Source organism: Protopterus annectens, chromosome 3.part0 (assembly GCF_019279795.1).
Source record: "Protopterus annectens isolate FY-2018-M chromosome 3.part0, PAN1.0, whole genome shotgun sequence".
Classification (NCBI taxonomy): domain Eukaryota; kingdom Metazoa; phylum Chordata; order Ceratodontiformes; family Protopteridae; genus Protopterus; species Protopterus annectens.
Genome location: NC_056731.1, coordinates 366,915,274 through 366,938,785, shown reverse-complemented (window position 1 = coordinate 366,938,785; position 23,512 = coordinate 366,915,274). Strand labels below are relative to the sequence as shown.

The 23,512-nt window shown below is 43.8% G+C and overlaps 1 protein-coding gene across 3 annotated transcripts in view; it reads left to right on the top strand.

Annotated features, from left to right (window-relative positions):
* The window catches only part of STK17A (serine/threonine kinase 17a), an 805,673-nt gene that overhangs the window by 674,670 nt on the left and 107,491 nt on the right, over window positions 1–23,512 (top strand). The gene's annotated exons all lie outside the window — the stretch shown is intronic.

The following is a 23,512-nucleotide window of genomic DNA, read 5'->3' as shown; positions in this document are numbered from 1 at the left end:
CTGTCCATCTCTGGTAGTTGATTAGAGTATGGCCCTTTGAAGACCAACATTTTTAGTACTGGTGTGGTGATTGCCAATATCTAGATTTTATAATTGATCTGAACTAGTTTACTTCATTTGGTCTTCAACCTGTCGGTTATGGATCCAACTCTGATCCAAGCCAGCAGTTCACAAACATCTGCTCTGAGTTCCAAGCTCCTCCCCCTACCCATAATACACCACCACCTTCCTTCCCCCAGATCTCACATGCCGCATTTGCGTTTGCATAGTGATCTCCGAGCTCCGGGTATTGAGTAACTTTGAGATTTTTTTTTTTTTTTTTTTTTTTTTTTTTTTTGGCAAGCGTTTTGCTGTTAGTGTGGTAGGGTTAGCTAGTGGTGTAGGTTCCCCCTTTCCTTCCCCTCTCTGGTGCGTTCTTCCTTTCCCTCAGCTATCAGTATGTGTGTGTGTGTGTGTGTGTGTGTGTGTGTGTGTGTGTGTGTGTGTGTGTGTGTGTGTGTGTGTGTGTGTGTGTGTGTGGATTGGTTGGGGGTAATCTCAGACTTTTGTGCTTTTTGTCGAATGGCTGATCAACCGAAACAGGTGTTTCAGAAATGCACAGTGTGGCCATAAGTTGTCGCCTGCCGACAGCTACACTGTGTGTGTTGTCTGCTTAGGTGTGGCCCACCTGTTGACAGACTGTAGTGTTTGCACGGGTTTTAACCAGTGAGCTCTGAGAGACTGCAGGGTTAAACTAATGATGAAGGGCCTTCTCCCTGCTTCTGAGGCGGCCCCTTCTTCCTCTTTGGCGGTCACAGCTGTGACCGCATCTTCGGTCTCGGTAGCTCCCTCTCCATCTCTCCCTCCAAGACCAGGACTCAACCTCCTAGTTCTAGGCCTGGGGATGGGGACTCCGTAAAGCTATAGAAACAAGAGAGAGAGAGCACAAAAGTGACAGACACAGAAAGAGGTCCCTGGATAGTTCTGCCCCAGCGGGGCCTCCTCTTAAGGTGCAGGTTGTTTCTAAACCTATCTCCCCTCTGCTCTGATCACCTAATCTTTCGCCGGAGGAGCCTAGGTCATCTTTCAGGGCTTTGGTACTCCTAACAGCTAGGTCAGAGTCTGTAGCCTCGTCATGGTCCACCAGTAGCCTTTCAGAATCTGACATGGATAAAATAATGAGGTTTATTAGGACACAGATCCAGATGGGAGTCTTACCAGCTCCCTCTCCTTCTGGAGGGGGTGGCTCACTCCCCTTCTTTTCACCTATTTCTCCTTCTCCGATCCTACCGTCTGCTTTGGAATATCTGGATATGAGGAGCTTCGGAGTCAGGGGGTCAGCGCTGATGGTACTTGCTACCTCGACGCCAGCAGTTACCTTGAGCACATTGGATCCGACTAGTTCAGATCAGAGTGGCTCTCGGAGCCCTACCCTGTGCGTCTGACCCGAGGTAGTGGAGTTTTTCCCATCAGCTCCAACCTTGTCAGGTCGAGGACATCTCCTTGGCGCTCCATCTCCTTTGCGACTGGCTCTGATCCCCTCATTGGACCCCAGGAGAGAGCAGCTGCCGTGCTAGGGTCCCAGGAAGTTCACTCTCCCTCGGCGTTCAATGTAGTGGAAAGGGCTCTCTGTTAGATCGAGACCCCTGACTATTTCTTCAAATTTTGCCCCGATTCCCCCTGGTCTGGGTGCGACTCCTATCAATTGACCACAGGGACAGCCCATGCTCGAAGAGCCCCAGACGGTTTCCCTTGAGGAACATCAAGTGGCTTGTGAGCCCTGTTCAAGGAGCCCCACCGCAGAGGTCCCTCGCAAGCGTACATGCAAGAGGAGGCATTTGGACTCTTCGCCAGAGTCCCTCATGGAGGGTATCGACTTGGAGGAAGGGGAAGGTTCCCCCAGATCACCTCCTGAGGATGTCTCCTTTGGAGACATCATGAAAATTTTATGCTATTGGCGAGGCTGGTCCACCCCAAAACTTTCCTTGGACAAATCTGTGTTTATGGAGGCCTTCGGTATGGGCCCGTCTACTTCCTGGGTGCCCCCACCCCCATGGATCCTTTGGTGGACTTCATCACTTCGTGGGCTTGGAAGGATCTAGACACAGTGGAGCCTATTCCAAGGCACCATGATAAAATTTTAATCCCTCCTTCGGACAGAACTTCCTGGAATAAAGGGTCCCCTGTAGGCACTATGGTGGTAGCAGCGGCCACCAAGAAGGAACTAGCTCAGGAGAGTTCCACAGTCCATCCCCCCGACCGAGAGTCCAGGATGATGGACCCCCTAGGGAAAAGTGTGTATGCGTCAGCAACCTTTCTGTAAGAATGCTGAGCTACTTGGCCCATGTTATTCAACTGCAGTGCAACCTTGTTAAGGAATTCGCTGAGTCACCCCTTGGGTCCACATCGCAGGAGGACAAAAATAAATTTTCCCCAAGGATGGCCACCCTGAAAGCAGTCTGATACGTCCATACGCCACCTCTCACATGCCACTGAGGGAGCGGCTAGGGCGGCTGGTTCTGGCGTTGCCATGAGGCATCACGCCTGGCTTAGATTGTGTCAGTTCTCTGAGCTCTTTTAGGCATCCTTTGTGAATGCCCTTATGGCGGCTCTTCACTTTTTGGTAAGACCGTCCATGACACGTTGGTCCAGAGCAAGAAGGACGACAAGACACGGTCTGCCATCGGGATCCGCTTCTCAAACCCTCAAAGATCTTTTTCTCAGAATCAGCGAGGGCAAAAGATGATGTGGTTCCAGAAGTCTCAGTATTCCCGGGATGCTCAGGGCTCATCTTCCCTTAGAGGCCGAGGGGGTCAAGACAGATGCCGGCCCAGGGGCAGAGGGGGGTTCAAGGAATTTTGGGTCTCGAGAACCATTCTCGGACAGGCCTGCACAGCAGCCTTGAGGGGTTGCCCGACTGCTCTGCTCTGGAGGCAGTCGGGGGTCGCCTGTCATTGCACCTGATGGCATGGGAGTCCATGTCATCAGACTGTTGGGTGCTACTGATCATATCCAGAGGTTATACAATCCCTTTTATGGCTCTCCCCGTGCTGCCCAAACACCTCCTGGATGTACTCTACCCATGTGCAAAGGGGAGGCAGCAGCACCAGAGGTACTCAAGCTGCTAAAGAAGCGAGCCATCGAACCCGTCCCCCGAGATCTGCCTGGATCAGGCATCTATTCCAGGTTTTTTTTTTGGTGCCAAAAAAGATGGGGGACTTGAGACCTATTCTGGACCTGTCAACCCTGAACCTGTCCATTGCCAAAGAGAAGTTCTTGGATGGTCACGCTAGTCCATCCTGCCTTACATGCAAGAGAGGGACTGGATGTGCTCGTTAGACCTCCACAATGCTTACTATCACAAAGATACACAGAAGCTCCAGGAGGTTCCTTCGCTTCCAGCTAGTGGCCAGTCATCAGTTTCGAGCTCTACCCTTTGGTCTGACCACAGCCCCAGGGTGTTCACCAAGGTTATGGCAGTGGTAGCGGCTCACCCGAGGCTTCAGGGGATTTGGGTCTTTCCGTATCTGGACAATTGGCTCCTTGCTGCTTCCACCTAGTGTATACTTTGTCAGGCCAAGGACTATTTCCTGCGTCTGGCGGATTATCTAGGTATTACAGTCAACATTGCCAAATCTTGTCTACACCCTCTCCAGGTTATAGAGTTCATCAGAGTATAGATAGACACCTTGTAGACAAAAGTCTTCCTAACTTCAGAGAGGATTTTGAAATCTACGAATGCACGTCGCTATCATTTTTCACTCATATCTACCGCCAGCGGAGGCAGTGTTGCGAGCCCTCGGCTTTATGGCAGCTACGATTACACTTTTTCCATTCAGTCATTTACATATGTGAGTACTTCAGTGGATTCTTGTGATACAAAGGTCTATGCTGGATCTTCCACTGACTCATCCGATACACATAAGCAAAGCCTGCAGGGCATCCCTCCTTTGGTGGATGCATGCTCTGGACAAACTCGAGGGAGGTCCATTTGTTGCAGCCCCGGCCCAAGCCACAGTGACCACGGATGCCTCCCAGCTAGGGTGGGGGGAGGGCATTGTTCGGGAAGGATAGTCCAAGGCATTTGGTCCCAGAACGAGACCAGTTTGCATATCAGAGTTCTAGGGAGTTGCAGGCTCTTCAAGCCTTTCTTCCTCTGGGAACAATTGCAATTCAGTCAGACAACATGTTGGTGGTCTGGTACATCAACAAACAGGGAGGGACTAGATCCTAACCCCCTTTGTCGCGAGGCCATGAGAGTTTGGGAATGGACAATCTCCACCAGTCGCTTTCTTGTAGCAACGCACATTCTGGGACAGTTCAGCATTCTGGCTAAGCCGTTCTGTCCTGATGCCTTACGAGTGGTCTCTGAATCCTTCAATAGCAGAGCAGATCTTTCTAAAGTGGGGTCAGCCTTGCTGTGATCTTTTCACATCTCCTACCAACACGAAGTGCAGCGAGTTCTTCGCTCTGAACCCCCCGTGGGGGGAACCCCCAGGGATGCTCTCATCCAGACTTGGCCTCTCGGTCTTCTTTATGCTTATCCTCCATTACCTCTCATCACAAAATTTTTTTACAGAAAGCACGTCGACTGGGGAACAAAGTCATCCTCATTGCCCCGTTTTGGCCTCACCAAGTTTGTTTTCCCTTCCTCTGGTCTCATCCTCTAGTTCCTCCTTGGATTTTGAATCCCCACCTGGATCTCATATCTTACCCTTCAGGGGTCTCTCATCCGAACCTGGACAGTCTGAAGCTCACAGCTTGGCTGCTCTAGTTCCCCTAATTGCCAGGACTCCCGGTTAGTCTGTCAAGTCTATTCTGGTGGCAGCTCTTAAATCCTCCACCAGAAAAATCTACTGTAGCAAATGGAAGCGTTTTTCCATCTGGGCCTCTCCGAGAAACTTGGATCCCTTCTCTGCACCAATTCGGGTTATTCTTGAATTTTTGGCAAACATTTTTCATCAAGGGGCTAGTTCTTCGACAGTGAAAGTACAACTTGCTCCCATTTCCAATTTCCACGTTGGTGAAAATATGACTTTTGGCTTCTTCCAGATTTTGCAAAGCCTTTATCAAAGGTACCTTTCTCTTGCGTCCCCCAGTCAAAGATCACACTCCTCCATGGGACCTTACCTTGGGATTGCAAGCACTGGTTGCTCCTTCTTTTGAACCGGCTGCAACAGTAGACCTTAAATTTCTGTCCTGGAAGACAGCCTTTCTAGTGGCTATCACCTCGGCTAGGAGGGTCTCGGAACTCCAGGCATTGTCTGTCAAGGTTCCGTATATGGTTTTCCACAAGGACAGGGTTTCTCTTCGTACCAATCCCTCTTTTCTTCCTAAAGTGGCCTCTGAGGCAAACATTAATCAGACTATCAATTTACCCGTTTTCTTCCCAAATTTCAAAAATAAAGGTGAATACAAGTTGCATTTGTTAGATGTTCATAGACAACTATGTTTTTATTTACACAGAACCAAGTCTTTCCGAAAGTCTGACCAGTTGTTTGTGTCTTTCTCTAAACCGTTTTTGGGTAAACCCATTTCCGAGATGACCGTTGCTAAATGGATTTCTCTCTGTATTTTTCAAGTGTACAAAGACAACGGCTTTTCTCCTCCAGGTCAAGTTATAGCCCATTCCACCAGGTCCATGGCTACTTCAGCAGCCTTCTAGTCCAGGGTGTCCTTGGATGATATCTGTTCTGTGGCTACTTGGTCCTTATCTCATACTTTTATTTCCCATTATAAGTTGGATTTGGTATCTAGAGGCCAGGCATCCCTTGGCTCCATGGTGCTTCGGAACATCCTTCCATGGGGCCCACCCATGGTTATAGGTAGCTAGGGACTATGTCCCACGGGTTGAAGACCAAATCAAGTAAACTGCTTCAGATAAAGAAGTTTATGTACTCACCATAACGTTCCATCTGAGTAGTTGTACTTCATTTGTCTTCAAGCTCCCCCCCCCTCCCCTGAACCTGCTGGCTTAGTATGCAGCAGAATGCGCTTTTGTGGCTCTAATTGAGAAAAGTTGGTGAAATAAGGTTTGTTCGATTGGGTTCTTTATTTTATGGGGTAGCAAACTCGATCTGAGGGAAGGAAGGAAGGTGGTGGTGGTGGTGTATTATGGGTAGGGGAACTGGCTTGGAGCTCGGAGCCGATGCTTATGAAATTGCCGGCTCAGATCAGAGTTGGATCTGTAACCCACAGGTTGAAGACAAATGAAGTACTACTACTCAGATGGAACGTTATGGAGAGCACATAACTTCTTTTTAACCATACGTGGGATGTGTCACTTGCATTTTTTCTGCTGTAGAATGCCTAACTGGAGAGGACTTGTCTTCATTTTAGTAAATTTTTTGTTTTTTTTGCTACACTGTATCAAATATAGGATAGGCAGAGTTGGTCTTTTACGTTCTTACATTGGCATCTACTTTATCTTCGCTGGTGTCACCTGCTCCGTACTGCATCACAGTGGATGTTTAAGAAGACATGCCTTTGATTCTGAATTAGTCAAGTTTCCATTTAGTGGTAGGTTTGTCAAGTACAACTTAGGTTACATTTCAATACCTCCTATGAGCCCCTTTTTCCTCACTAAAATCAATTTATTTTCTTAACCCTCCCCACTGAGCAGAAACTTTGATGCAGACTGTAGTCCTTAATTAGTCTCTGCAGTTGAAAAAGGAGCCATGCTATTTCCAGTAGAGCTGGTCTCCAGCCTTCTAAGTGGAGCTATTTTCATTGTTGATTCAGTGGTCTGAAACCAACATTAATACACACCTGTAAATACTAATGCTGGCAGGAGTAGCATTTTGCACAAATCTTCAGGGTTACAAAACTTCATATTATTAGAGTTATAAAGTTCTATTCACCTAACTCTGCTTTGAAAATGCTAGAAGATTTCTCCTAGGGGACTCTGCTGACATAATGGATTGGACTGCATGTTGTGTGCCATGACCTCCGCTTAGTAATGGCCCATACAGACTGGAGTAGTGAAAGAAGATAGAGCAGAACTCACTTTTCTGATATCTGTGCAGGCATGCACAAGTATGCATATACTTATCCCAACATGGTATTGACGCTGCTGGTTTTGAGCTAGATTTTCCAGCATAGTTGCTTGAAGCTGATGTTGCAGTGTCACATACAGCACACTGTCTGAAACTTCTTCCAATGTCTCAAATTCTTCGTATGGAAAAGCTTTTTGATATTTCTCTACAACTGAGGGAGTATGAGAGACAGTGCACATGGGATTTGATTTTCTTCTGGGGGGTATTTTTAACAATCTTGAGACCCACAGTACACTAATATTTTTTTGTGGAACTGACTTGAGGAGGTTTTGCTTGCTTATGTGACTTGATTTAAGTCACACATCTGAAGTCTGAGGTAATTAAACTGAGGTCTACAGATAACTCTGTAGTAGTTCATAACTGTAAAGAAGAACTGAGCTTTGCAGCTGGGAAGGTACTGGTAGCAATGTAAGCATTCTCCACATTTGCAGACAAGGTAGCATAAATAATTACATCTCCTAATTGTCCAAATCTTTAGTAGACATATCCATGGTTGATGGATTTATAGATGTGGCATACTGAAGTACCAGTTTTTTGCTGTAGCTCCTAGTAATGTTCCCTTTTAAGACAGTAGGTCAATCCTTTGCTTGGTCGCAGTTGTTGAGTTTGTTGTATTTCACTGGTTTGTAATTAGTGTGCCAGTTTGCATCCTTGTGCCCCAAACTACAGACACAGTGCTACTGCAGTGATATTTCTCATGAGTACCCAGTTCATAGTTTTAACAGACTGTGACACTGGTATTTGTAGGGACTGGAAAACCTCCAGTACCATACTCTAATCTAACCATTTATGACCAAGACTTCCTGGATCATTTTAAAATAAACTTACATGATTTGTAATGCTAGAGAAATACTTGATGCTTAGCCGCCCTTCTTTAAAAGGTCACCAAGAAGGGCATCAGTAAGGTGTTTCATCATGTTGATCACTGCTGCAGTAGCCTTCAGTAATTGTGTTATATCCTGCCAAGGATATAACAGTCGACCAGTTTCCATTGCCAAACCCTTAAAAGCTTTCCTGCCATTGAAAAGAATGCCCTTCTGTGGGCTTTTGAAGATTGACGTTCGGCTTGTGCTGCTCCTTTGATGGACAGATAAGTTCTGTTTGAGAGAGAATTTTCCACAAGTAGACAGTATTGTTTAAAATGTACTTTCCTGCTTCAGAAACTTGTATGTAATCTAGGAGTTTGTGTTTTAACGGACTGTCATAAGACTTAACTGTACTTTTAAACTGACAAGAAAAAAGTGTGTTCCTATTTAAAAGTAGATATGGTGTCATTTTCATTAGTTCCTCAACAAATGGGTTTGGATCAGACCCTCTGATACAACTCTGCCCCTTTCTTTAGATTCTAGGATCCAACTGTCGAGGTCCTCCCTTAACTATAATGCCCTTGTCCACTGTATTACTTCAAGTCTCATTTGCCACTCTTCAAGATCGGTCGGGATTGCGACTTCTCGAGCTCTAGTGGGGTATTTTTGTGAGTGAATAGCTTAAATTAGTAATTCCTTTTCTAGTGTCTTAATATTTTTAGTGTGTACTGTCTCCATTCCAACTTTCTTACCTTAGAGGTAAACTTTGTCATACTTTAGTTGATAATTACTTTTATTCCTTACCTCCTGTTGAGGTATTCTTTACCTGCTATAGTTGGAAGCTTTTTCATACTCTGTTCAAAAAAAAAAGTTTATTTTTCTGTTATAGTTGCTGTTATTGTTCTGCTACATTCCTAATCTGCTTTCCAGTATAGCTAATAAAACCCACTGGATTTAAAAAGTGCACTTCCTGTGGGAACAACATATTTAATTCCAGTACCCACAGGGAATGCGTGTATTGTCTGGGGCCTGCACATCTAGACACCTCTTGCTTTATTTGTGCAGCCTTTAATGTGAGGGCAATTAGTGATCGCAGGAATAAGTTGATTCTTAAAGGCCTTCTTCCTTCTCCAGCTGCTTTTGCTGGTACATAATCTTCAGGGGCTCAAAATTCCTCTCGGAAAACTGAAGAGGCTAGGGAGCATAGGAAGCGTTCCTCTCCAAGTCTCCTCAGTAAGTACCTTCCTTTCAGCCTCTTGTGAAAGTGCCTAATACCTTGGATCCAAAAGCTTCGGATCCTATACCTGCTGGCACCAAGTCTCCTCAGCTGCATTCTCCAAGATTTTCCCCGGAGCCGGTTTCTCCTAGATTAAGGTTGGCACCAAGTCTCCTCAACTCCATTCTCCAGGATTTTCCCCGGAGTTGGTTTCTCCTAGATTAAGGTCTCCTTTCTTCCTCCAGGAGACCCCGAAAAAATCTACCAGGCCACCATCCACTTCATCTTCTGTTAGCTCCTCCTGGAGTCTCTCTCAGTCTCAGGTGGATAGAGCGATGAGGAAGTTCCTCAGAACACAGATCCAGATGGGGTTTCCATCGGCTTCATATCCCATCCAATCTGTGAACTTTAAGCCTACCTTCCTACCTGTACATGCTTCTTCTCTGATCCAACCTGCGGTTTTGGAGTCCTCGTATCTGAGATCCTCGAGGGTTGAACTGTCAGATCTAAAGGTCCTGTCATCCTCGACTCAGATGACTTCCCTGACCCAATCCGCTCTTGACTTTGTTGGAGGTTGATGGCTCTTGGAGGTTCAGGACCCATGGGGGTTGTCAGATCCAAGAGTTTTGGCTCTGGTCAGATTGCCCTCGGGGTCTTGAGTTGGTGAAAGGGTATTGTCTCTACCAAGACTGGCTTTGACTCTTCTTTCTTTGGATCCATGGCCCAACTTCCTTTGGATTCTGTGTCTGAGATCTATTGTCCTACACCACAGGGACTGCCAACCCAGATGAGCTTCAAACATTTTCCATCAGGGAACTTGCCATCTCTTCTGACACTTCCCCAGAGCATCTCACTGAGGAGGTCCCTCAAAAGATGTCATGCAAGAGGAGGCACGTGGATGTCCCAAAAGCATCCCTCACAGAAGACACTGATTTTGATGAAGGGGAAGGTTCCCATAGATATTCACCTTCGGATGTCTCTCTCGGGTACATATTAGAAATCCTTTGCCAAAAAGGTGGTTGGTTGTCCAAAACCAAAAACAAAAGATCTGATGATGTCCATCTTCATTTATCCTTGACTTATGGAACTCTGTTCTAACCCTCAGAAATGGCTCGGCTCTAACAGATTGCGAGAACCAAAACCTCTCGAGCCAAGTCCCTACCCAGAATGCTCTTCTCAAGATTTGCCCCCATGTCTTGTTTGCCGCTCTTCTGAATCGGATGATCAGCCAAAACTCTCTCTTGAGCTAAGTGAAATTTAGTCTTTTTACTTGAATCTTATTTAAATCTGTCTGGAAAGTTTTCCTTAACTATTTTATTTATTATTTAGTTAACATTTGTTAACCAGGAAAGTCCAACTTGGAACGAAGTGGAGGCCTGGGGAGAAAAGCTCCAGATGCATGTCTTTGTAATGTGAGAGGAAACCCACACGAACGCAGGGAGAACATGCAGACTCTGCACAGAAGGCACCCCAGCTGAGAATCGAACCGGAGAACCTCTTGCTCTGTGAGGCAGCAAGCTGTGAGGCGACAGTGTTACTGCTGCACCACTGCGCATTAACTCTTTTATCCTACCCAGTTAATATTTCTCCTCCTCCTGTTTTTCTTCTAGTATCCCTCTCTCACAATTCGGTGTTCTTTTCCATCATTGCTGGTAGTTTTTCTCTATTTAAAAAAAAGGATAGTATCTTGGATTGTTTCTGAGTTTAATGGCAAAAAACAAAGCCAAAACCAAAGACCATAGATGGAAACTCAAACCTTTATTCAAAGACAAGCGCTTTTGTCTCAAAGTATTCAGCACAAGACTTCATCAGATCTTAGAAACTTCTTTTCAGACGCAGAATAATTAGCGACTAAAAATTGCATGTCATTAATTAATGCATAAATCAATTGAAGCAATAAATTGAAATCTGTTAAAAAATAAAATAACATCATTCACAATTAAATGACAAATATATAAACACACATGTATGTGTGTTTGTATGTAGGTATATATATCAATATAGATACACACAAAATACATGTTTATCTCATTAAAGATTTTAATCTTAAAAGGTAACCCCTAGGTGCTAGTTCATTAATACCAGGCCAACCCACAGAGTTAAAATGGAGTATCCAGAACAGTTCATGTTTTTCTAAAAATAAGGACCGAGCTCCACCCCTACTATTATGAGCAACTTGCTCAATCACAATAAATTTAAAACAATGCTTTTGATATTCTAAAAGATGATGATATAAAGCTTTGGTGGGTTTTTTTTTAATTTCATAAGTAGTTCACACGTCGTATCTCTTAATCTATGCTCAGTCTTACCAATATAAAGTGCTGAGCATTGTTGACATAATGCAGCATACATAACTCCCCTTATATTGCAGTTGTATTTACCCCACATCTTAAACAAAAGCTCATTAAAGCTCATTAATATCAAAGAGTTCACCTACCAAAATGTATTTTACAAAAGTAGCAACATCCACATTTGTTCATAATATTATGAGAATTTACACGGTTCAATGAACATTGTTAAATTAAGTTCTTAAAATTATAACCTTTTTTTATATGTAAAAATGTTTTTCCCCCTAATTTTTCTTTAATCATTTTTATCATCATTTAATAAAGCCCAGTTTTTGGTAATGATGTTTTTCACAAGAAAACTAATCACTACTAAACGTAGTAATGAAAGAAATTCTAAAATTTAAATTATTACATTGTTCAAAAGGTGAAGCAACATCTAAAAATGTTGATGTATAAGCATTGTCCTTAAGGTTAGCAGAAAAATCCATAGGATAGCCCCTTCTCAAGAAAATGCTATTCAAAACTTCACACCGCTGGAAATTCATCAAAAGAAATGACCATTCGAGCTGCCCTTACAAATTGTCCCCTCACAACAGATTTCTTCTGGCTATGGGATTTGGAACTGTAAAAGTGTAATAACTTGTTGGAATAGGTGGGTTTTGCAATATATTTTAGAAGTATAATGATGTTTTTCACAAGAAAACTATCACTAGTAAACGTAGTAATGAAAGAAATTCTAAAATTTAAATTACATTGTTCAAAAGGTGAAGCAACATCTAAAAATGTTGATGTATAAGCATGAAAGGGTGTTGCAATGGAAGAATTACTATTAGTAAGGTTAGATAAGATAGGGGTAAAATGGCAATATTGTCAATTTCGAACTTTGTCCTTAAGGTTAGCAGCAAAATCCATAGGATAGCCCCTTCTCAAGAACATGCTATTCAAAACTTCACACCGCTGGAAATTCATCAAAAGAAATGACCATTCGAGCTGCTCTTACAAAATTGTCCCTTCACAACAGATTTCTTCTGGCTATGGGATTGTGAACTGTAAAAGTGTAAAAACTTGTTGGAATAGGTGGGTTTTGCAATATATTTTAGAAGTATAATGATGTTTTTCACAAGAAAACTATCACTAGTAAACGTAGTAATGAAAGAAATTCTAAAATTTAAATTACATTGTTCAAAAGGTGAAGCAACATCTAAAAATGTTGATGTATAAGCATGAGAGGGTGTTGCAATGGAAGAATTACTATTAGTAAGGTTAGATAAGATGGGGTAAAATGGCAATATTGTCTTTTTCGAACTTTATCCTTAAGGTTAGCAGCAAAATCCATAGGATAGCCCCTTCTCAAGAACATGCTATTCAAAACTTCACACCGCTGGAAATTCATCAAAAGAAATGACCATTCGAGCTGCCTTTACAAATTGTCCCTTCACAACAGATTTCTTCTGGCTATGGGATTGGGAACTGTAAAAGTGTAAAAACTTGTTGGAATAGGTGGGTTTTGCAATATATTTTAGAAGTATTGACATTTTGATCTGTAGTGAGAGTAGGGAACAGGTGGAGGAGACGATGGAGTTATGCTCTAGAGAGAAGAGGAATGAAGGTCAGCAGGACTAAGACAGAATAGATGTGTGAATAAGAGGGAGGATAGAGGAATGGTGAGGATGCAAGGAGTAGAGGTGGTGAAGGTGGATGAGTTTAAATACTTGGGGTCAATAGTTCAGAGTAACGGTGAGTGTGGAAGAGAGGTGAAGAAGAGAGTACAGGCACGATGGAGTAGGTGGAGAAGAGTGTCAGGAGTGATTTGTGACAGACTAGTACCTGTAAGAGTGAAGGGGAAGGTCTACAAGAGGGTAGTGAGACCAGCTATGTTATATGGGTTGGAGACAGTGGCATTGACAAAAAGGCAGGAGTTTGAGCTGGATGTGGCAGAATTAAAGATGTTAAGATTTGCACTGGATGTGACGAGGGTGAACAGGATTAGGAATAAGTATATTAGAGGGTCAGCCCAGGTTGGAAAGTTTGGAGACAAAGGCAGAGAGGCAAGATTACGTTGGTTTGGGCATGTGCTGAGGAGGGATGCTGAGTATATTGGGAAAAAGATGCTAAGGATGAAGGTAACAGGAAAAGAGGAAGGCCTAAGATAAGGTTTATGGATGTGGTGAGAGAGGACATGCAGGTGGTTGGTGTGACAGAGCAAGATGCAGAGGACAGGAAGAAATGGAAACAGGTGATCTGCTGCGGCGACCCCTAACGGGAACAGCCAAAAGAAGATGATGAGACTCTATGAACAACATTCTTTTCAAAAACGACATCCAAATGTATAGAACCTTCACCCATTTCATAAGAAAAACACAAAAGTTGTGCTATCAATGTATTCCATAAATTCAGAAATAAGTTCTTTGTCTGAAACAATAAATATGTCATCCAAAAATCTTAAATATATCTCTCAAGCTTCAAACCAGCTGTTATTAAATAACTGTGTTCCCATTCCAGTATAACAATAGCAAACAGTCCCCCACAAGCAGCCCCTATAGCAACTCCTCCTTTGAAAGAAGAATTTGTTCTCAGTTATTCTTCAGTACAATTTCTAAAAGCTCTTCATATAAATTAATATGTTTTCTTGTACAGTTCCTATCCTAAACAAATATTCAGTGAACCACAATATACCCACATGATGTGGGATAAGTGAGTAAAGATCCTTGACATTAATAGTCAAAAAAATAAAGGTGTTATCCTAAGTTAAGTTGTTACAATGTCATAAGAAATCCCAAGTATCGATACATAGATAGGATTCAGTTTTCAAGAGGTGTTGTAACTTAAAATCTAAAAATTTAGTAAGAGGGGCACTGATTGAATTTTGAGCGTCAATAATGGGGCGCATAGGTGGATCGGACAAATTCTTGTGAATTGTAGAAAGTGCAAAAATAGTAGGAATGACATGGTGCTCAACATGAAGATATTTGTAGTCATCTAAAGAAATGAGTTGTTCAAGAAGCATGTTCTTTAATTGTAAATGAATTTTATAATAAGCAACATTGATCTCATTCCTAAAATTAGGATTATATGTATCTTCAAATAGAAGCTTATAAATTCTTTCTACATAATTTTTGTCCATTACCACCAAACCTCCACCTTTAACGGGTTGCATCAGTCTAACATTGTGTTTTAACCCAATGAAGTAATTCAAACTAATTTTTAGAAAGATCATTACAAATTCTATGATCAAATCTTAGAGCATGTCTTAAATCAAGCTGACAAACCTCATCAAACAGAGCCAAGTTAGGATGTAAAGGCAGATTAACTGTACTGTTTATCCTTAACTCATTCGGCAAAGACATTATGGTAGGGATCTCAAAGAAGAGACGTTTCAGCCTTCTAATGAAAAGCTTAAAATCCATTAAAGTCTTTGCGATGTTCGCTCTTCGTGCAGGTGCAAAGGTAAGACTTTTCAAAAAAATATCAGCAACTGAACTATCAAGAATCTGCGAACTGTAATTAAAAATGATAAAATCACCAAGGAAGTTCTGAACCAGGCACGGCATTGAATTCTGATGTTCATTTTCATGTTCATTCATAATTTTAGTTAAATACTTATTTTCTCCACCTCTTTTTCATCTTCCTGTTGGAAGAGGACAAGCGGTATAAATGGGATGTCATCTGGTTCCATTTCTCCCATTGGTTCCAATGTGGGGACGGATAAGGATTCTAATAATCTCATTTGTTCTCTAGGTTCAGATGAAACTTTTGTAGTGTTATCCTCTGAGTAACGAAATTAGAAAAAAGGGTGATTGGACAGAGCCATGTTCTTTCAAAAAATTGGTCATCTCCCCCTCCCGTTCTCCTTGTTGAAAGGGGGCTAACGCCTCATTCATTACAGCGTTCATGATCTCCGCCTCCCATTTGTATTTCTATTGAAAGGGGGTTAGCAAGATTGCTGAGGTGTATCCAGATTGTTTCCGCCCATTGGTTCTGGTATGGAGCAGTGTGAATTCTGGTAATCCAGTTGGTTTCCTCGATTCCAGTGTAAATTCCGTTGCCTTATCCTCTCAGAATGGTGAAGTTGGGGAAAATTCTGGTTAGACGAGGCTTAGGATGATTAGTTGTCGATCCTTGTTTGTTGTCATTATCCCCATTATTGGATGGATTTGGGGGATCGGTATACTTTCTCCCCCATTCTTGGGAATTAGGTGGGCTGGAATACCCTAAATTCTGGGCATACTCATTGAAGTCGTGTTGTAACTTCTTAATTTTCTTTCATTTTTGTTGTTTTAGCAATATTAGAAAAAATGTTAATATAAATAGCCCAACTTTGTTTAAGTGAAAGATCAGTAGTAATATTATTATTTAAGGTTCCGGTATCGGTTACAAATTCATCAATCAAAATATTATGTTTTACCACGTGGTCCATATAGTCACATCCTTATTTGTCAAACAAGGCTGATGGCTCTTTGTTTAGAGTGGCATTTTTAATTAAACCGGTAGGATATTTCCAGGACCTGAGACCCTTCAGAACTCTGCCTGTAGATCTACATTCAAGAAGATAGGCATTTTCAAGTTGTAACTTAAGTAACTTAGTAAGTTTATACTCAAATTAATCTACGTTCTCTCTGAGTAGTGGCTGATGATGGTCTGTTACTAATGAGAAAATCAAGTCTCTATGAAACCCAGTTATTAAATCAAGGGAAACTTGAATTTAGGGAATTGGAATTGTTGGCAAATGTCAATTGAGAAACATTACCTAATGGTGGAGCTTCCGTATTAAGACTAGATTGTAGCTGACATGGTGGAATTGAATTCCCATATGAATTTGTCAGTGAAGGCATACTTGCTGAAAGTTTATCTACCAGCTGGGTTAACTGTTGTACCAGTAAGGTTAGGCTACCCACAGTAGCAGTTAGTTCAGACACATCTCCGTTAGGAAAACAGCAATTACAAGTCTGAGTCAACTCCTGCAGCCATCCAGTTCGGGTCAGTAACAGAGACAAATGTAAAAATCAAAAGTAATGGACAGACTTCAATGGAAAAAAAACAAAGACCATGGATGGAAACTCAAACTTTTATTCCAATGCAAGCGCTTTCATCTTAAAGTATTCAGCCCGAGACGTCATGAGATCTTAAAATCTTCTCTTCATAGGCAGAATAAATAGCTACTAAAAATCACGTCATTAATTATTTAATTAATGAACACATAAATCAATTGAATCAACAGGAAATATGAATAAAGGTTTGAGTTTCTATCAATGGTCTTTGGTTTTTGGCATTGTTTTTTTTTTTTTTTTTTTTTTTTTTTTTTTTGCCGTTGAAGTCTATCCGTTACATTTTTGATTTTTGTTTCTGAGTTGCTTTTGTGAGTGAGTGTCCTTTGAATCTTTCGTACCTGGTGGTACCTTTCCTACCATCGTTGGTAGCTCCTATCCTTTCTCCTCTTTACCAGCTGGTAGTACTGGCCTACTGTTGTTGGTAGCCCCCCCCCCTTGTTTCCTGTGTGTGTTTCTGCGAGTTGACTTGGTGTCTGGTCAAGATGGCAGATAAAGGTAAAGGCTACAGGATTTAAGCAGTGCTGTGATTGCGGTAAGAAAATGCCCAGCTCCGATGGGCATATAAAGCATCGAGCCCTCATAGAAAGAAAGAATAAACTTATCCTTAAAGGACTAATTAAAACATCTTTTGATGAAGCTTTGTTCCTTCAGCCAAGGAAATCAAAGTTGGATGTTTCCTCCCCATCTTCATCCTCTTACTCTTCCTCGAAAGTTGATCATGGGAAGAAGAGGAGTCACTCGGTGCTGGCTTCCCCTTCAGCTCTGGCATTGAAGAGACCTAAATCTTCAGCTCCCTCACACTCAACATAACTGACGCTAAGTCCTGAAAAGGCTATGGTGCTGACTTCGCCGCCGACTGTGATGACCACCACCCCACTGAAGGTTTTGGTGCCAACAGTTATAGAGCTGACCACCCAAGTGCCAGCCCCTTCCACTGTACCACTGGTATCCTCTGAACCGAACTCTTTCATACCTAGGACTAGATACTCCCGCTCAATGGGTCATCTCCCAAACACCTTCGTAGATGGACCCAAATCTTGATCAGCCCTTTCTGTTCATTCCTCCAGCAGCAGTCTGACAGAAGTCGATCTCGTGAAGTTGGTGGATCAGAGCCTCATGGCTAGGGGTCTTGCATGTTTCTCCCTGGTTTCATTTCCTTCTGGACATGGGACATTGTGTCCAAGGACTTCACCAGACATTCCTTTAACCTCCACCGAGGCCTGAGAGACCATGACTCTGATCCCCCCCCCCCCCCAGTTCTGACTATCCCAGTACCAACAGCTTTTATGCCTTCAACTCCAGTGTCTGCCCTGAGTTGCTCGGTTCTTTCAGATCCAGAGGACTCCCGGGGTCCTAGTTCTGTTGCCCGGTCTGAGGGGTGCAGTTAGTCTCACCTTAACCATTATGCCAACCTCCCACCCTGAGTGGCAGTCTCAACAGAGCGGGGTGGGACCATAGTTCTGGGATTGTCCTTCCAGTTCCGAGCTCCCTTCCCTCTTCTCTGGGGCCTGCCTTCCATTTCATGGAGGAGGCCTTGCCCTCTGCAGGTTCTTAGCCAGTTCCTTCCCTATCGGAGCCAACCTCAACGCCTGGACAGTGAGCACCAATGTTGCTGGATATCCCTGCACAGGTGCTTACCCCCCCCCCCCCCCGAGTCCTCCACTGAGCTTCCTACTGAGGAGGTGCCCTGGAAGAGGATATGTAAGAGGAAACACCTAGATTCCCCAGAGGACTCTGTCACTGAGGACACTGATTTCGATGAAGGGGAGAGTTCCCCCCAGTCACTCCCCAGAAGATGTCTCCTTTAGAGACATTTTTGAGTTTTTAAAGCAGAGGGGTGGCTGGAAGCCCAAATAACCTTCCGCTGAGGAACCAGTTTTCCTGCAAGCTTTCGGTGCTCGCACATCTACCTCTTGGGTGACCCCACCCGCTGACGATCTCATTAAGTTGATTGCACAGCGGGCATTGAAGGCACCTGATTCTGCAGAGCCAATCTCCAGGAGACTGGACAAAATTCTTACCACATCAGAGGACCAACAGTTTTGGGCCAAGGGGTTAGTAGTAGATGCCATGATGGTTGCAGCATCCACAAAGAAGGAACTAGCAGAAGAGTTCCACTCGTAACTGAGAGTCCAGGCTGATGAACAGGTTTGGGAACCAGATGTATGGTTCATCGAGCTTCACCTTACAGTGTTTGAACTACATAGCACACTTTACTAGACTCCAGAGGGATCTGATTAAGGAGCTGTCAGATACCCTTGCAGGAGTTGTGTCTGACGAGGTACAAGATAAAGTGGCCTCCCAGCAAGCCATCCTGGAGTCTATTTCCAATTCGTCCACGCAGTCAAAGGGACAACTAGGGCAGCGGTTTCCAGCGTTGCCATGAGGAGGCATGCATGAATGTGCTTGTGTGAGTTTGCGGAGCTATTTAAGTATTCGTTCATCAGTGCTCCCTTTGACAGATCATCCTTGTTTGGCCCCAAAGTCAGAGAGACCTTGGCTAGGAATGAAAAAGATGGAAAGACCCTGTCTAAAGTGGGCGTATGGTTTTCTGCTCTCCAGCGGTCCTTCTCCAGGAACCAGAGTGGAAAAATGCGGTTCAAGAAATGCCAAGTGACTTTTCAATGCACACGGGGCAGTGGCTCCCCTCAGAGCAGAGGGGAGAGCTCCAATGGAAGACGCCAACCTCAGGGCAGAAATGGCCAACAAAATCAGCCTTCCAGAGATTCTTTCTCAGGGAAACCCTACCAGTGCTCCTGAAGTGAGGCCAGATTGCTTGCCTCTGATGGCAGACAGGGGAAGATTGTCCTTGCACCCACTAGCCTGGCAACAAATAACCACCGATACTTGGGTACAAAGGATCATTACCAAAGGATACTACTTCCCCTTCATTCTCACCCCAAGAACAGGCAGAAGAATCCCCAATGTTCCACCCTGTCAGAGGGATCGAGCAGTTCTGGAAATTCAAAAGCTGCTAGAAAGAGTCATCCAAGAAGTCCCACCAGACCTAATAGGATCTGGATTCTACTCCAGGTTCTTTTTGGTGTCAAAAAAGACAAGGAACTGGAGACCAATTTTGGATTCTCAGGCTACTGAACAAGTTTGTTCATCAGGCAAAATTCTGGATGGTCACTGTTCAGTCTTTTCTACCCTTCCAAGGGAAAGACGATTGGATGTGCTCTGTAGACCTCCAGGAGGTGTATCGCCACGTAAGAATGAACAAGTGCTCTTGAAAATTCATCTGATTTTGGTAGGAGCCAGTCATTATTTCAGACCTCTGGTCTTCTGTCTCACCATAGTCCCCAGGGTGTTCAAGTGTATGGCAGCAGTTGCAGCTCACTTGAGACTGCGCAAATTCCGAGTGTTTCCATATTTAGATGACTGGTTCATCACTGCTCCCACGGGCATCTCTATACACTTGCGCTTGTATTGGCATTACTGTGAATGACACGAAATCCCATTTAAGTCCGACTCAAGAATTGGAGTTTATAGGGGCTCGTCTGTATATCACCTCTTGCAAAGCTTCCCTTTTTCCTCACAGATTGCAAAAGATAAGGTCCCAAGTAGAAGCTATTCTTTCCAGCGACATGGTACCTGCTTTTAGTTCTACAGGCTCTAGGATCCATGGCAGCGGCCATCACACTGGTACCACTAGCACAATTTCATATGAGACTTCTGCAGGGGCTTCTAGCCCCCCTATGGTCCATTCTCAGTCATCCCCTGATGCATCTCATTTGGGTTACTAGTCGTTTCAAGAAAGACTTATCCTGGTGGATGGAATCGGAGGAAATTCTCTTAGGCTGACCCTTCATTCCTCCTCATCCCAAGGCCATAGTGACCACAGACACCTCCCAGATGGGGCGTTGGCATTATCTGGGTAGAACAGTCCAAGGCACTTGGTCCCCGATAGAGGCCGATTTGTATATCAGTATTCTGGAGTTGAAGGCGGTGCTTTTAGTGTTACAAGCCTTCAAAGCAGCCCTTCTTATGGGAAGGCTTGCGATTCAATCAAACAATATGTCAGTAGCCTGGTACATCAACATACAGGGTGGATCCAAATCTTACCAGCAGCTCACATCCTAGGGAACTCGAACGTGATAGCGGACAAGTTGAGCAGATGCATCCTCCTGCCTCACGAGTGGTCTCTTGATCCTAGAGTGGCTAAGGAGATTTTCCATCACTGATGCCAGCCTTGCTGTGACCTGTTTGCATCACCCCAACAAGTGCAGGAGCTACTTTGCCCTAATCCCCCCTCAGGGGGAGTCCCTGAGAAATCCTGTCCTTCACGACTAGCGTCGGGACTACTCTGCGCCTTTCCCCCTATTCCACTAATACCTCCTTTCTTGAAGAAAGCCATCAGGTTGAAGAGCAATGTGACTTTCATTGCTCCATTCTGGCATCAAGTCTGGTTCTCCTTTCTTTGGCCTTACCTAATTCACTGTCCATGGACTCTGGACCTGGATCCAGACCTCCTATCCCATCCACAGGGACTAGTTCACCCCAGTCTCCAAAACCTCAAGCTTACACCTTGGTTTCTCCAATTCCATTTATCGCTAGGCAAGATAACCTGTCCTCCCCAGTCTGAAAATGTTGTTAGCTTCCCATAAGCCTTCCACCAGGAGACTTTACCACAGTAAGTGGAAAAGATTCTCATTTTGGACACGTGATAATGGTATTGATGCCTCCTCTGCACCGGTTGAAAAAGTGTTGGAATTCTTAGCTCTGCTTTTTGAGCAGGGAGCTGCTGCTTCTACTTTTAAAGTCCAACTAGCTGCTATTTCCAACTTCCATGACTGTTTTGAAGAGCACTCGCTAGATTGTGCAAAGTGATTATGAAAGGAACCTTGAGGTTAAAACCACCTTATAAGGATCCTCTTGTTCCTTGGGATCATAATATGGTTCTGCAGTCATTGACTCATTCCCCTTTCTAGCTGGCGGCTAATAGTGACCTAAAGTTCCTTTCGTGGAAAACCATTTTTCTGATAGCAGTTATGTCCAGCAGAAGAATTTCAGAGATTCAAGCATTACCTTCAAAACTACCATATTTGATTTTTCATAAAGACAGGGTTTCACTAAGAACCAACCCATCCTTTCTTCCTAAGGTGGTATCTGAAGCCAACATTAATCAGTCTTTTGATTTACCAGTCTTCTTCCCTAACTTTTCTAACAAGGGAGAATAGGAGAATATTGTTTACATTTGTTAGATGTTTAGAGGCAATTGCATTTTTATCTCAGCAGAACAAAGGACTTTAGGAAGTTGGACCAGTTATCCATCTCCTTTTTGAGCCCATCCATGGGTAAACCAGTTTCAAAGGTCACTTTATTTAAGTGGCTAAGGGAATTCATAACTTTCATCTACAATAAGAAAAACATCCAATTACCTACAACAGGGAGGGCACATTCTACTAGGGCGATAGCCACTTCTGCCATTTTTCACTCGAAGGCATCCATGGATGAAATATGTGCAGCAGCAACCTGGGCTTCTGCACATACCTTTATCACTCATTACAAATTGGATCTGGTCTCCAGGGGAAGAGCGTCCTTTGGCTCTATGATGCTCAGGAATATCCTTCCATAAGGCCTCCCAAGATATATGGTAGCTCGGGACTCTCCCATACGTCAAGGATAAATGAAGATCGACAACACAGATGAAACATTATGACGAGTCCATAACTTCTTTATTGGTTCAATAATTGAAGTGGTCTGTCCCAAACCCTTCCCAGGAGGAATCTGTGTTCTTGGAAGCCTTCAGGTCTGGACCATCAACTTCTTGGGTCACCCTGCTTGCAGTGAGCTGATAGACCTGGTCTCCTGCAGAGCATGGAAAGAACCGGACTACTTAGAACAAATCCCTAAGCACCCGGACAAGGTTCTTAATGCCCAGTCAGACAGGTTACATTGGACAAAAGGTGATAATAAAGATGCCGTGGTCTTTGCGGAAGTGACTAAAAAGGAGTTGGATGAACAGAACTCCTCTGTCCATCCCCCTAACAGGGAATCTAGGGCATTGAACAGGTTTGGGAAGCGAGTCTGTGCATCAGGGACCTTCACTTTACAGTTGCTGAATTATTTGGTGCATTTCATGAGGTTACAGAGGGACTTAATCAATGAACTCTGTAACTCTCCCCCAGGATCCATGGCTGTAGAGGAACAGAAGTCCTTCTCCTCGCAACTGACCACCCTACAGTCAATTATTATAATTTTGCGGCGCCCTTTTAAGGCGTCATTCATCGATGCGGTGGTAAGAAAGCATGGTTCAGAAAATCCCAAGGGTCTTTCCAAGAATTGCTTGGAAATTTTTCCCCCAGAGGCAGGGGGGAAGTAACTATAATGGGAGATGCCGCCCTCTTGGCAGAGGGGGTCCGAAGAACCAAGGTTCTCACGATTCTTTCTCAAACAGACCTTTTTCTGCACTCCTGAAAGGTTACCTGAATGTCCCTCTGTGGAGGCAGTCTGAGGGTGCTTATCCTTGCACCCAGAAACTTGGCCAGCTGTCACACTAGATTTTGGGTGCAAAGGATCATAGCCAGAGGATATTTCATTCCCTTATCCCAGGTTCCTGCACCAAAGAGAAGACATCTCTCCAATGTTCCACTTAATCAGAGGGAACAAGCAGCTCTAGAAGTTCAAAAGCTGCTGGACAAAAAATCTGTCCAGGAGATCCCTCCAGACCAAAGAGGATCCAGAATTTACTTGAGGATCTTTTAGTGCAAAAGAAAACAGAGGACATGAGACACATTTTGGATCTTGGTTATTTGAATCAGTTTGTAAAGAATTCCAAGTTATAGATGGTCACAGGTCAGTCCTTTCTGCCTCTCCTTCAGAAGGATGACTGGATGTTCTCTCTAGATCTTCAGGGCACTTACCATCATATAAAAATGAACAGATGCTCCAGAAGATATCTACACTTCCGGCTGAGAGCCAGTCCTTATCAGTTTAGAGCCCTGCTCTTTGGTGACACCACAGTCCCCAGGGTGTTCACAAAATGCATGGCAGTGGTAGCAGTTCATCTAAGACCTTGCGGATTCAAAGTGTTGCTATATTTAGTCGACTGGCTATTAACCATACTGACCAGGCACCTTCTGGAAAAAGCCAGAGATTACCTTCTACTTTTATTTCA